This window comes from Glossina fuscipes, unplaced genomic scaffold, assembly GCF_014805625.2.
Source record: "Glossina fuscipes isolate IAEA_lab_2018 unplaced genomic scaffold, Yale_Gfus_2 0, whole genome shotgun sequence".
Lineage (NCBI taxonomy): Eukaryota > Metazoa > Arthropoda > Insecta > Diptera > Glossinidae > Glossina > Glossina fuscipes.
Window position 1 is genome coordinate 22,057,010 of NW_023998414.1, and position 12,889 is coordinate 22,069,898.

A 12,889-nucleotide genomic window follows, 5' to 3' on the forward strand; every position below is an offset into this window, starting at 1 on the left:
CTTAACAATTTATTTCGTGCGCACACGTTTTAATTCATTAAAATTATTATAATAAATAAATTATAATGTAAAAAGCACAGTTAAAATGCGTAAAAAATATATTACGTCTTTACCTTATGTACAATCTCACTGGTATACCTATACAATCGATCTAATCTAACTGCTTAGTGAAAAATAGAACGCGAAGTTGCAATGTATATTTGTGAGGAGTGAGAATGAAAAAATTCATAGAACATCTAAAAAGAAAAAAAACAAATTCCTCAGGAAATGAGAAATTTAGCAGATTCACATCTTTCGACATACACTTCATGGTATTACTCATACGCTCCGTCTCCTTCCTTTATCAAATTTTTTTTTTCCTAATATGGAGAACTTTACGCGGTTTGGTTCCTCGCTATTCAGTCGGCTTGAAAATATTAAAGTGCAAAACCAAAATTATTATTTGTATTAAAGAATCCTATTCGCCATCTATATGTCAAACAGTTCAGCAGGAAATGGCAAATTTAGCAAATTCACAGATATCGATATATATTTCGTTGTTTTACTCATACGCTCCGTTTCCTTCTTTTATCAATTTTTTTTTTCCTGTTATGGAGAACTTTATACGGTTTGGTTCTTTGCCGGCTTGAAAATACTAAAAAAGTGCGAAACCAAAATTATTATTTGTATTAAAGAATGCTAGTCGCCATCTATGTATCAAAAAGTTGAAGAGAAAATGAGAAATTTAGCAAATTCACAGCTGCCGATATACATTTCGTTGTCTTACTCATGCGCTCCGTTTCCTTCTTTTATCATTTTTTTTTCGCCCAATTATGTTGGTACAGAAATTTATACGGTTTGGTTCTTTGCTGGCTTGAAAATACTAAAAAAGTGCAAAACCAAAATTATTATTTGTATTAAAAAATGCTAGTCGCCATCTATATGTCAAGCATGCGGGAAAGGGTTCTCGCTTTAGAGATCAATCCACTGTTTTTGTAAATAGTTTTCGTGTGTTCGATGGCGTAATTTGGGTCCGTTAGATAATGTTAAGTTTTTGTTTTGCCGACGGCTTTTGTTAATATGCGTAAAGCTGTTTGCTGTTGTAAAGCTGTTATCGTGTGTTTTTGTTGTTGCAAATTATACTTTTTGTTTACATTTGCCATACAAGTGCTATTGTTTACAGCAAAGTAAATTTTACGTGCGGAAATTGAATTTCATATTTTCAGCATATTTTCAGGGCATCAATAAGAAATCCTTACAAAGTAAGATTTGTTGTTGTAAAAGTAATACGATTAATATGATATGATTTTTCTACCAATTTCACAATTTTATTTAAAAATGTTTCCTCTCCAAAATAGTTTAATTTAGAGATAAATATACAAGGTCTCTCCAACTCAAATATATTACTATTATTTGCTATTTGCGAGAAAAATTTACTCCCTACATGTACAATAATATTATTAATGCCTTTGGTTAATGTATCAGTGTGTATTAGTAATCTACAACTATTTTTTTGGAGGCTTTACTAAGTTTGTCTATTCCATATTTATTTGACTATTTGACTATTTGTTGCAAGACTGAGCAGACTTATCTCATTTCGGATGTGTATTTGGATTTATATCAGGGCATATTAAATTTCTTGTGAACTTAGCTGGCACGTAGAAAGGCTTAATAGAGACGTACCTTTTATTATTCAGAAAATGAGTCTGAATCGAGTAAACTCTGTTTGTCCGTCTGATGTCTGTCCAAATTTGTCTTTAAGCTACAGATCGCAATTTTTGCGATATTTTGATGAAATTTGGTACACCGATGTCCCTTGATGTCCTTTGTGCTTTTTCCGACACCCCCATGCCCTATTTGAAGAAGTCGTTATATGGAAAAAGATTGCAATTCTAAAAATTTCTCCCCAGAAATTGTGTTCTTTAACAGTATTTGGGAGAAATTTAATTCGACTGGGGCAATTTTGTGAACCCTCCCTGAACTGAATCTTTATGCAGTAAAGAGGAGTAATTTTTCATATATCGTTATGAAAATTAGTTTGTAATAGTAAATTGATATATAAATAGGACGCACATACGTAAATCTATTTTTTGAATACCAAGAATTTTATGAAAAGTATGCCTTTGCCTTAATATAATGTGCATTATTATTACCAGAAGGAGTGAATATTAGACGAAATAATGTAGGGTATCTATTAGTCGACCTTGCCCAGCGATTATGTCCTTACTTGTTATAAACTCAAGCAAGGCATGAGTAGGACGATTTAAAATTTTACGCGGGTTTCCGTCTCTTTCTTTGACTTCTTCTTCTGGGTGTTACAAATGGAAGAGAAAATTTAGTATATGCTCCGGCAATGGCATTTTATAAATAAACGAAATTGAAATCATAAATTATTGAGACCTACATTGTAGTATCCCACAATTGCTTATGCAAATTAAAGGCTATACACATAAATGCTCTCACTCATCTTGTCCACTATCTTGCGTATGTTAGCTATGTGAAATGTTTATGATGCGCTAGAATAATCTTTGGAGATTTCATCGAATACACATATAATCTTGCTGAGTGTGAATCGAATGGCATCGATTTAGTCGCGTCTGCCCATCTATCTGTCCATTCTTGATTGCTATCTCAACTTTGTCAGTGCAATTTTCGAGCTTTTGTTCAGCAAACAGACAAATCTAATCGTAGGCCATGTACGGTATTCAAATCAATACGTGCTACGTGCTTTTACATATCGCAATGATTTAACCCAAAAAACAAATAAAAAACCAAATTTTTTTTTGGTATTCGTTAACCAGAAACGGTTTTTTTTCTTTATCTTTTTGCTTATTCAGGGTAAGCTTTGTGTGGGATCATTATCATGATCACAGCAACACGGTCGGATAGTTAGATAGACAAGCACGGTTCCACTATTCGTTTTGAATCAAAAACATACATATATGTTGTACTTCATGGGATACTAGGTGTATGTTCCTCTATCGACGTGTATTTGCGGTGGCGGTGTGTGTCTATTAAGATTTGATATATGTGATAAATAAACTAATGGTTAAGAAAGTAGAAAAGTGTATCAACATACATGAAACTTACTATCTACCTACCTACCTATCTATCTACCTATCTACCTATCAGAGAATTCTACAATTCTTCAATAGTCCGAGATATACAATTACAAAATCATTTCCCATAACAATTAAATCTTCAAGTTTTATTTCTCATTTCTCCTGACCATCGACATGTCAAAATCGTATCTACATAGAGTTCTACGACCCCCATAAGTAATTTGATCTTTGCTTTTACATTGATTTCTATTATTATTAATTTTTATAAAATTTTTCAATATTTCTTTCAAATATCTTATAATATTGATTACCACTCTATCTCTCTCTTTTTATCTCTCTTTAATGATTTTCAATCTTAGCACTGCGCATAGACGTATTGGCGATATTGTTTTTTTTTTTCTTTTTCTTTTTCCTTTCTTTACATATATAATAAAACAGTTCAGAGTGTTTTATTAGTTATCTTGATCTCTTATTAATTTCATGCCATATTTAGTAGTCGATGTATGCATTTATGTATGACTGCGAAAATCGTAAACTTGCTGAATGCGCTTAAGTAATTGGTATCTTAGGGTTTGCCTGCTACCGATAAAAACTGGATATATATACGATAGTACAATGATGCATATATGTATGTAATGTGCCAGCAAATTTTAATGCAATTTTTACTTAAAGACTAAATATAATGAATATACTTATATATATATATATATATATATATATATATATATATATATGCGTATTGATATATATATTTTTTGATTTTTGGGTAAATTTTAAAATTTTATCATATTTCATAGCCTTAGTTCATGTATAACGCAACAATATGACTTTGAAAGCATTGACTGTCAACGATTTGACGAATTGTTTTGCATATAAATTGCGTGTTAACTTCATTTTACACCTTAAATGCAAATTTGAAGGAGTTATTAGTTGTCTTGAAATCACTTTTGTAGAACGTGCACAAAGAAAATAATTTATAACAACAATTTATTCATATGCATCTGGGTTGGGGAATATTGGGAAGGTTGTTTTCTTCTCTTCTCTTCTCTTCTCTTTTCTTCTTATTTCTTTTTTTTTTTTTTTTTTCTTAATATTTTGTCCTTTTGTAATTGTAATAATTACAAGTCCATATACTGACATTAAGCTTGTATCTTATATCTTATCATCTTAGCTTATCTTCTTCGACAGTTATTTCCCTCAGAGAAACGATCTCATTTCACTGATAAATCTGGACTCTGGAGGAGGCCGTTGAATGCAGGCGCTTAGCTGTAATGGTGCCACAATATTCCAGCTAATGTAAGGGAAATAGTGAAAGTGATTCTAAGGAATAGGCGAAAGCATTTCCGTAATGATGTGTTAGGCATCCGATAGGGTTTTTTAATGTCTAAGTCCTTGGGAGAGAGTCCAGCTTTATGGTAGTCTTTTGTGGCACCTTTTCGATTTTCTTCAACTCACCAGCAATTTTATGGTCTACGCTCTTTTCAAAAATCGATGTTGCGAGCATCCAAGACATTCTGCGGAGGGGAAAGGGCTTTTTATTTCATCTGGCATATGATGACTTATCCCATAGGAGATATTTTTTGTTAATTGAAATTAAAATTTGTAAAATTAGATGCTTTTCTAACCGGAGCAGATCATATTTAATTAAATGATTAAGTGATCTGATGACACAGGAGCATTTTTACATTGTATGTTATCGGCATTGTGGTTATCGACACTGGCGAAGAGGCATCTTTATATGTATATGTACGAAAAAGAAAATCAAAGATGAGTTAACGAAAGTTATTTGCTTTGATTTCATCGTTTACATCAACTCACATACAAAATATTCTAAATTTTATGGCTATTAAATGCTTGAACACATCATCACATCATCATCAGGAATAAAAACAAAGTATTAGTAATTAAAAGAAACCTCTTCACTTAAATTGCATTTTAATAAATTTAGTGCACGCCCATATTTTCACGCCTCCCTTGCGATATTGCAAAAGGTACGCTATCTATAATATTTATTTCATATGCCCTACCTTACGTAGGGCATTGAATTGTTTTCGTACATCGACAAAGAATCTAGTAAGCTACGCTTATCTCTTCTGCAGTTATCGTCTGTGGTAAATCGATCTTTCGTTACGTTCATAATGCTACCAACGTTTCATTTTCGAGCAATTAACTCATGTGTGTCCTTATAATCTTCTGCTAGGACAGAAGGACAGCTTGCACTGACAATTTTGATCTTTAATGAAATTTTCGGATAGACGTGATGGTCATGAAAACCAAACATTTGTTCAAGATATCTGCATATATGGCATATCCTGAGAAATGTCTCTGTGACTGCTCTTCCGCTTGTTCCGTTATAATCTTTTCACTAACGCAGTCAATATTCATGTCGCTTTCTTCTACATGAATACATAAAAGCGTATTGTTGTCGATATCGGGACCATTTAATTGATAATCTACACCTCCTTCCCGCCCGGCTTTTAAACTTTCTGTAATTGCTTCTTAGCAATCCATGACCCAATCTAAAAACACTTTATCGTTTACTCATTAAAAAATTTTCTTGGACGTTAGTCTTGTCATACATTTCTTGCTAACAAAGATAGAAATTTTTCGAAAAACCTCTTCAGACAATCCTGGTTTAATTTCCTTTATAAGATTAATCATGGTAAACGTTCAAAAGTTTGCACTCTACTTTTAGATTTGACTTAGAGGCCTATTAGTAAATACTCCCCGATCGCCAACATGGAATGCGGGGTTCGTGCACCACCTGGATAATGCCTCCAAGAGCTATTCATTCAAGTATTTCATCATCAAAAAAGTGCATATTATACTCGAGGTTTCGATGGTAATTCGTCGAATCATTCCCGGTCTAGATCAGCTTAAATACTAGTAGCAAGAGTCTTGCTCCGGATCAGAGCAATTCGTGAAATACTATACTTATCATTTCCGTGGCATTGTGGTATTTTAGTGACATCATAAGGTTAGCGTTTAAGTTGCTCCGTTGCAGGTGATCAATGTATAGTATGTTAAACAGCGGGATGCACGGTTCCTTCTAAAATATTTCTTCATTTACTTATTTATTTATTTATTTATTTTTTTTTTTGAAGACTTATATGCAAACAATATTTTTTTTTTTTTTTTGGTACGTTGAACGGAGATGGACTAAGCCAATAGATTTGTGGCTTATATGTGCATAAGCAAACAATACGAATGAAAAAAACGCGCAAGCAATTACAAGCACAACTTCAGCCATTGATGACAGAAACACCGCGCACCCGCCAACTACATCAGCCCTTATTTTGGAAAGTTTTTTGGCTCATCTTGCTATTCATTTGTTTTTGTTTTTAATGCATTTCTTGTGTTTCTCTTCTCTTGAAGGTAAGTAAAAAACCTGTTGCTCTTTCGCCTTTGCTTACGTCAAATATTTACGTGAACTTTGCAACTCCCCGCAAGAGAAAATGAGAGAAAATCAATTTCAACTGTATAATAATAGCCATCTCCGTAATGGAGTAAACTCAGCTGAAACTACCAACACAGATGCAAGAAAGCAACAATTGTTCTCATCCCAAACTGATATGTGCATAAGAAATATAACTCGCGAATCCCTTCAGAACGCACAGAGCGTTTCTATTATATATTTTCTCTTCTTGTTTCTATTTGTCTCTTTCCTCTTCGAGCCGTACATTTATTCTGAACCGATTGTTGCATTCTCAATTTTTACTAGGCTAAGAGAACTGTACAATCAAATGCCAAGTATAACGGCAGACTTCTATGCAAAAAAAACCGTCATATTAAAGGATTTTAAAATTTTTTTCCATTTCGCTTGTGCGTAGCTTAGCTCACGTACACTACAAAAATAGATCCTTATAATTTGCGCTATGATATGTATATACGTAATTATATACTTTTCTTTTATTGTACAAGCAATCCCATTTAGGGGATGTCCTCTATTCACGCAATGCCGGCGACTGTCGGAAAAAAGTGAAGAAAGAGAAAGACCGTAGTCTTAGTGGGTGTATACCCAATCGGTATACCGACCGAGTACTCAATTATACCTACGACCAAGGTAAACTTCCACCGCATTGACAGATTTGGTGATTGCTATTCTTACTCAGCTACACAAGCGGATAGAGAATTGTTTTGAAATTATAGACTTAAACTCTGCCATATGTCTTTTTCCGACTTGTTTATTTTCTTTTAGATAATAACGAGTCTAGTGTCTCTATTTGGTTTGGAAATTAATCTTACGTGGAAGTAAAGTTTGCTTTCAATTTACGATATACGGCGAATATGTCAATGGAATAATGCCCCTCAACCAATTATATGGGTACTAAAATGGATAGCGCACTACTGCAGATAACAGAATCACCAAAAGTCTCTTAGGCCTTTACTGTCTCCTAATTTGACATAATTCTTGGTTCATCTTGTCATTTAGTTGTCTCTGGTTAAATGTGAAACTTTGTTTTTTTTTTTTTTTTTAAGTAATAACGAACGTGAGGAAGTAATTCTGTTAACGCTCTCTTAAGTATTTACTATATTCTTAGCATACATGTTACGTACAGATGATGGGAAAATTGGAATATATCTCATATCTTGTGCTTAAGAAGAGAGATCATCTTAAAATTTATGAATAGTGCGCTGGCGTTAAATTTATTATGCCCTACACCTCGTCTGCGACAGTGTGCAGTAACTTTGTACGGATGTATACAACATTCCGAAGCACTTGAGACAAATCCACCTTTGACTGTAGCGATCGATTCAGGAAATGACGATTAAGCTTGTCTGTCCAATGACATTTGTTCGGCTTAGATTCTAATCACAGATCGCAATTTTGAAAAATTTTACCAGAATTTCGTTAACTGACATGCCATTTTAGGCCAAGGATGAACTTTATTGAAAATGAAGTGGATCGGAGCACTTTGGCGTCTTGTATTGAAAAGGCGGTTATATGAAAAATATTGTAATTTTCAAAATTTCTCGACAAAAATCGGTGAGCGATAACAATTCCCGATATTATGATGGTGATGTAAAATATTAGTATCCGATGGGACAATTTTCTTCGAACCTCCTCAAACATAACTTAACCTTCATACGGGAAAAAAGTTTGATTTTCAATATTTCGTGTTGGCGGTCGGTCCAAGATAGTACAGTAATATGGTATACAATTTTATGATAAGAAAATCGGATTTGCTAATTTTGGACAAAATCAATTCACTTTTTGTGCCCCTTCTTATATAGTGGCTTCCATGAAAAGTATGGCCCTGTTTCGAAATGGGGTATAGATTTTGATATGTTATTATAGAAATGCAGAAATAAGTCTATAAGGCAACGTTGTGCAGGGTGTTTAATGGTCAGTTTTTTCATTTGTTTTAATTTTTAAAACAGTTTTGTCTGCCTGAGTGAGGTAAGAACCTAAGTTACCAAATCCGTGTTCACGGGTTTAAATCTCAAGCGCAGCAGGGCTTCCTGTGGTCACAACCATAGGGAGTGTTTAGTCGATAAACGCAAAACGCTTATCGATTGAGCACACGCCCACTAGGCTGCCGTCACCACCTCTCTGTTTTTTTCTCTTCTTCGCTTCTTTTTGTTGGTCACCGGCTTACACAAACAGGGTCCATCCCCTAAGTTATTGGTCATATTCAAAATAAAAAAAACGAAAAGATTTCGATTTTCATTTATTTGCTTGATTATGTTTTTCCTAAGGCTGAAAAGAAACTGAGTTCATTTCTACCAATTCAATCAAAAGGATGAAAGAAAGATCGATAGTATGCAAGAATTTTCATTATCGACTTCGAAATTGTAATGATTGAGGGACTGATTATCGCTTCATCGCAAAAACAATTCCCAAGGTCAACTTATGTAGCTCTTATATAGTTGTCAATCATTAAATGCTTGTAATCGAGATCGTAGGAACTAATTCCCCACATGAACATCGATATAAATATCGGAGATTAAAATCTTGCGATGCAGACTGAAGCATTTCTACGTATATGGTATGCATTTTGTTGAGCTTTGTCTCTTCGACGGGTCTCTTTAAGTAAAGAAACGGAATGAATGAATGAGATAATTACAATTCCTGTATGTTACATAAATATCGACGAATACTTTCTTAAAATGTTCGCAACACACTGCAGCTTTCATTTGGCGTAATACAATATATAGCATATATTAAAAGATTAAAAAATACGAGAGAATACCAGGTGACCTTGGTATAACGGAACCGTCTTGTACCGTCTCTCTTATTTATTTATCGAAATCAACTGAAGCGATATGTATCGTCTTATATCGAGAGCAAGTCTAAGGGATGTATAATTTTACGATAACTGAAATCTCGTTTCAAACATGCTATGAATGAATGAGAAGGCGAGTTCACTTCAAGTGGTTAAGAGAGAGCAAAAAAAAGTATGAAATTCAGCATTATGATCAATTCAAAATTTTAAGAATATTTTCAAAAAACAATAACAACGAACACGAAATTAACTTTCATCGAAAATTGCTAATTAATAAATTTTTCTTTCCTCAAAGTTGGTTGAAACTCCTCGTATTAGCAATAAAAACTAAAAACAAGTGAGAAAATTATATTCACTCGTGAGCGAATCTTTTATATCCGTCCTATGGACCTTAAAGAGAAACGTAAAAGAATAAAATTTTCATACTCTATAGTATTGGATGGGTGCAGCTGATGTTTTCTATTTACAGAATAAAAGTCGAAAGCAAATGTGTTCACAGATTCTGTTGCATAGACGTGTAGATGTCGTAGGCGTGCCCTTTGACTGCCTTTGGTAATTTTCAAATTCTTTTGCCAGTAGAATGCTTACGACAGATACTACATAAGCTGGACGGATGGGCAAACGGACAGACGGGCATACTTAAATGCATTCTAAATTTTAAATTGGCCAAGAATTTACATACTTTATGGGGTTTTTGAAGCTTGATTGCGCGCTTTATAAACATATTGAAAAAAAATTCAATTTTGAAGCGCTATAATATCGGTTAGGCCCATAGAATATGCGTTCAAATTTTTGTGCATTTCCGATTTGGTTCTAATTGTAACTTGGCGGATACTTTATTGGTATAAGTCAACTTGAACAGTTCACGATAGCTAAGGAAATGAACAAAGCCAAGCTTTCATCATATTGTTATGGCTGACGTCATGGCGAATATCGTTTTCCAAAAATTCGGGAGCCGTCTTGCATGCCCGATTAATCACATCAATTGAAGTTTGCTAAGCTTGATGGATATCTGCCACGTTTGTAAATATGAAATTGGAATTTGTCCGTAGATGGGCCTAACACCACGGGTAGATGGCATACATATCTGAGGCTTCGCTTGTTTTTATAGCTTGAGCGGCAATGATACACAGCCTTAATATCAACACATATCCGAACATAGAAATGCGCTTTCTAGCGAGGAAAAGGTTTATATTTTATCGTAAACCAAGAGCTTTTGCGAACAACGTCTTTGTTTTGCCTCAAGCATGCAAAAAAAAAAGAAGATTATTTTAACTAAGGATAAAAGGCGCATATATTTTGAGAATCCCATAGGTAGATCCAGGCATTTCATTTACGGACTGACTGCGAGACTGATTTGGTTCGGCATGTGGACGATGTTCCCTGTTAATTGGGACCAAAAGAGAGATGGTCTGTTAAAGTCTGTTGAAACGGTTTATTTGAAACGCTACCAGGAACACTTAATCGATTTAAATTGTTCATATTTCAAAGAACATACGAATTATCGCAAAAGGCCAGATACCCATTTAAGCCGTCTATCCAACCACAGGCTGAATCCGGTTCGTAGTACGCTAAGAGCATTCAATTCAGTAGTGCTAGCCGCGTCGGCTTATTCACTAAACTGAACTCCTACAGATTACCAGTTATCTACATCGATGGGACAGACACTTGTTGATCAGCGATTCAGTGATCTTTCGAAAACTGAAGAAAACGATACCGTAACTGATTTGCCCCGAAAGAGCGAGAGTTTTCACTGGCACGGCATTCATAATTTGTCAGCCATGGCGGAAAAGTATATAGCCAACGATGGGCAATACGTCGAATCAGATCTTTTTCAATCGTTTTCATACTGTAAACGGGTATTTTCCGTCTTCCTACATACATACCTGATGAAACAGATGTCTTTCTTATGTTTTATTTAAACATAAGTAATTGAAATTTTAATTTTATTTCAATATTTACATGGATATGTGTGTTCTTCAATCGATTTTCAAAAAAGAAAAAAAAGAAACGTTTTTCAAATTCCTTTAGTCCTGAAAAGCGATTTCAATATCGTCTAACTGTCAACATCTCTCTATATAAGTTGGTTACCCTCTCTTATACTCTTTGCAGAAAAACTTCTTATCACTTTGATGAAAAGAGCGAGAGAGTGTGAGTAGATTTATCTTTGAAAAAAAAAACAAGTTCATTTCTGCTATAGCGAACTGCCGCTCACATTTGGTGTCTTCCAGTGGCTTGTTTACATTCGAAGGTAATCCGTCAGACAGCATAAACGTCTATACCGGGTTTATACGAAAAGAAAGCAACATCAAGTGGTTCGATTTTCCTTTTTAATGGTAATCCAAACAAAACGTCATTAAGCGGTTTCTTTTCTTTTTTCTGTTTTTTTGTTTTTTTTTTTTTTGTTTTTTCCTTTCTGTTATTATTGTAATAAACGACGCTTTCGTAGCCAAGAACGAGTAATGCGAATGTGAGCAAACTCTCAGAGTATAGTTTGTATGTTGAAAGAAAAACTACGCCATCGTGTTACAATATAAACAAATGACAACAAATAACCAGTTTTTTTAGGTGAACAATATATGATTTTTTTTTTTTTTTTTTCAATTTCAAGAATTTTGTTTACGAATGCGGGCTAAATAAAAAAAAAAAAAATTAAATGAAAAATCAGCAAAAATTTTATGCTGTTGTTTTATGAAATATATGTAAGAATTAAAAAAAAAAAAACAATTTTTTTTTTCGGAATTTTTGAAAAAAACGACAAAAATTTTTAATAAAGTTACATACTATATAAAAAACAAGAAGTGAAAGCGTGTGAAATTTGAAATATATGTAACGAATATCAAAACACAAACTGATTGTCTGTTTTAAACAATTTTTTTACATAAAAGAGAGAAATATTTAAAGAAGAAGAGTTTTAAATTAAAAAACAAAAAAAAAAGGAACGAAAAATATACATACCATCGAATAAAAATAATAATGAATTAAATAAAATTGAATGAGAAATTTTGAACTTTTGTTTCGTTCAAAAGGCGGTATCCTGCTCTACTTACTACGCGTATTTGATGGTTAAACAAACCATAGCAATTAACCTGTTACATCCTGTGTTATGCAATAAAATATAAGCATTCAACCCCTTTGCGGTTTAAATTTTTTTATTAAGAATAAACAAAAGGAATAAAAAAACCGGTGAGTTATTAATTGATCGTCACAGGAAGCGAATCAGGTAAATTTTTCTAAGGGTTTATTTACTCAAAACAACTAAATACATATCCATGTATACATACATATATATGCAATTCCGTGTCTTGGGATAAAGTAAATTTTTCGCAAATTATTTAAAAAAAAAAAATAGTTTCCTTTGTTTCTCGCAACAGGCGCGTAAAATCAAAAACCGAAATTGTTAAATATACCTTCGGGCAAATCCTACATAATCATATTTTAATCGCAATAATCGCAAATAGATAACTTTTTCACATATCGATTGCCCGATTGTCCGGACGACATTTTCATCTTTTGCTCTAAATAACTTATTTTTAGATTTGTCTTACGTTTTCGGATAACGAGATATTCTATGCCTTGAAGATTACTCAGTGTAATTTTATGGGCAGATTTTATAGTTTT

At 33.5% G+C, this 12,889-nt stretch overlaps 1 protein-coding gene across 1 annotated transcript in view; it reads left to right on the forward strand.

The window, feature by feature from the left end:
* Positions 1-12,205: 12,205 nt before the first annotated feature.
* LOC119644582 overlaps positions 12,206-12,889 on the forward strand; it is a 123,320-nt gene continuing 122,636 nt past the window's right edge. Inside the window, exon 1 of the mRNA XM_038044181.1 lies at positions 12,206-12,491. The gene's annotated coding sequence lies outside the window, so the exon portion shown is untranslated. The remainder of the gene's footprint in view (positions 12,492-12,889) is intronic.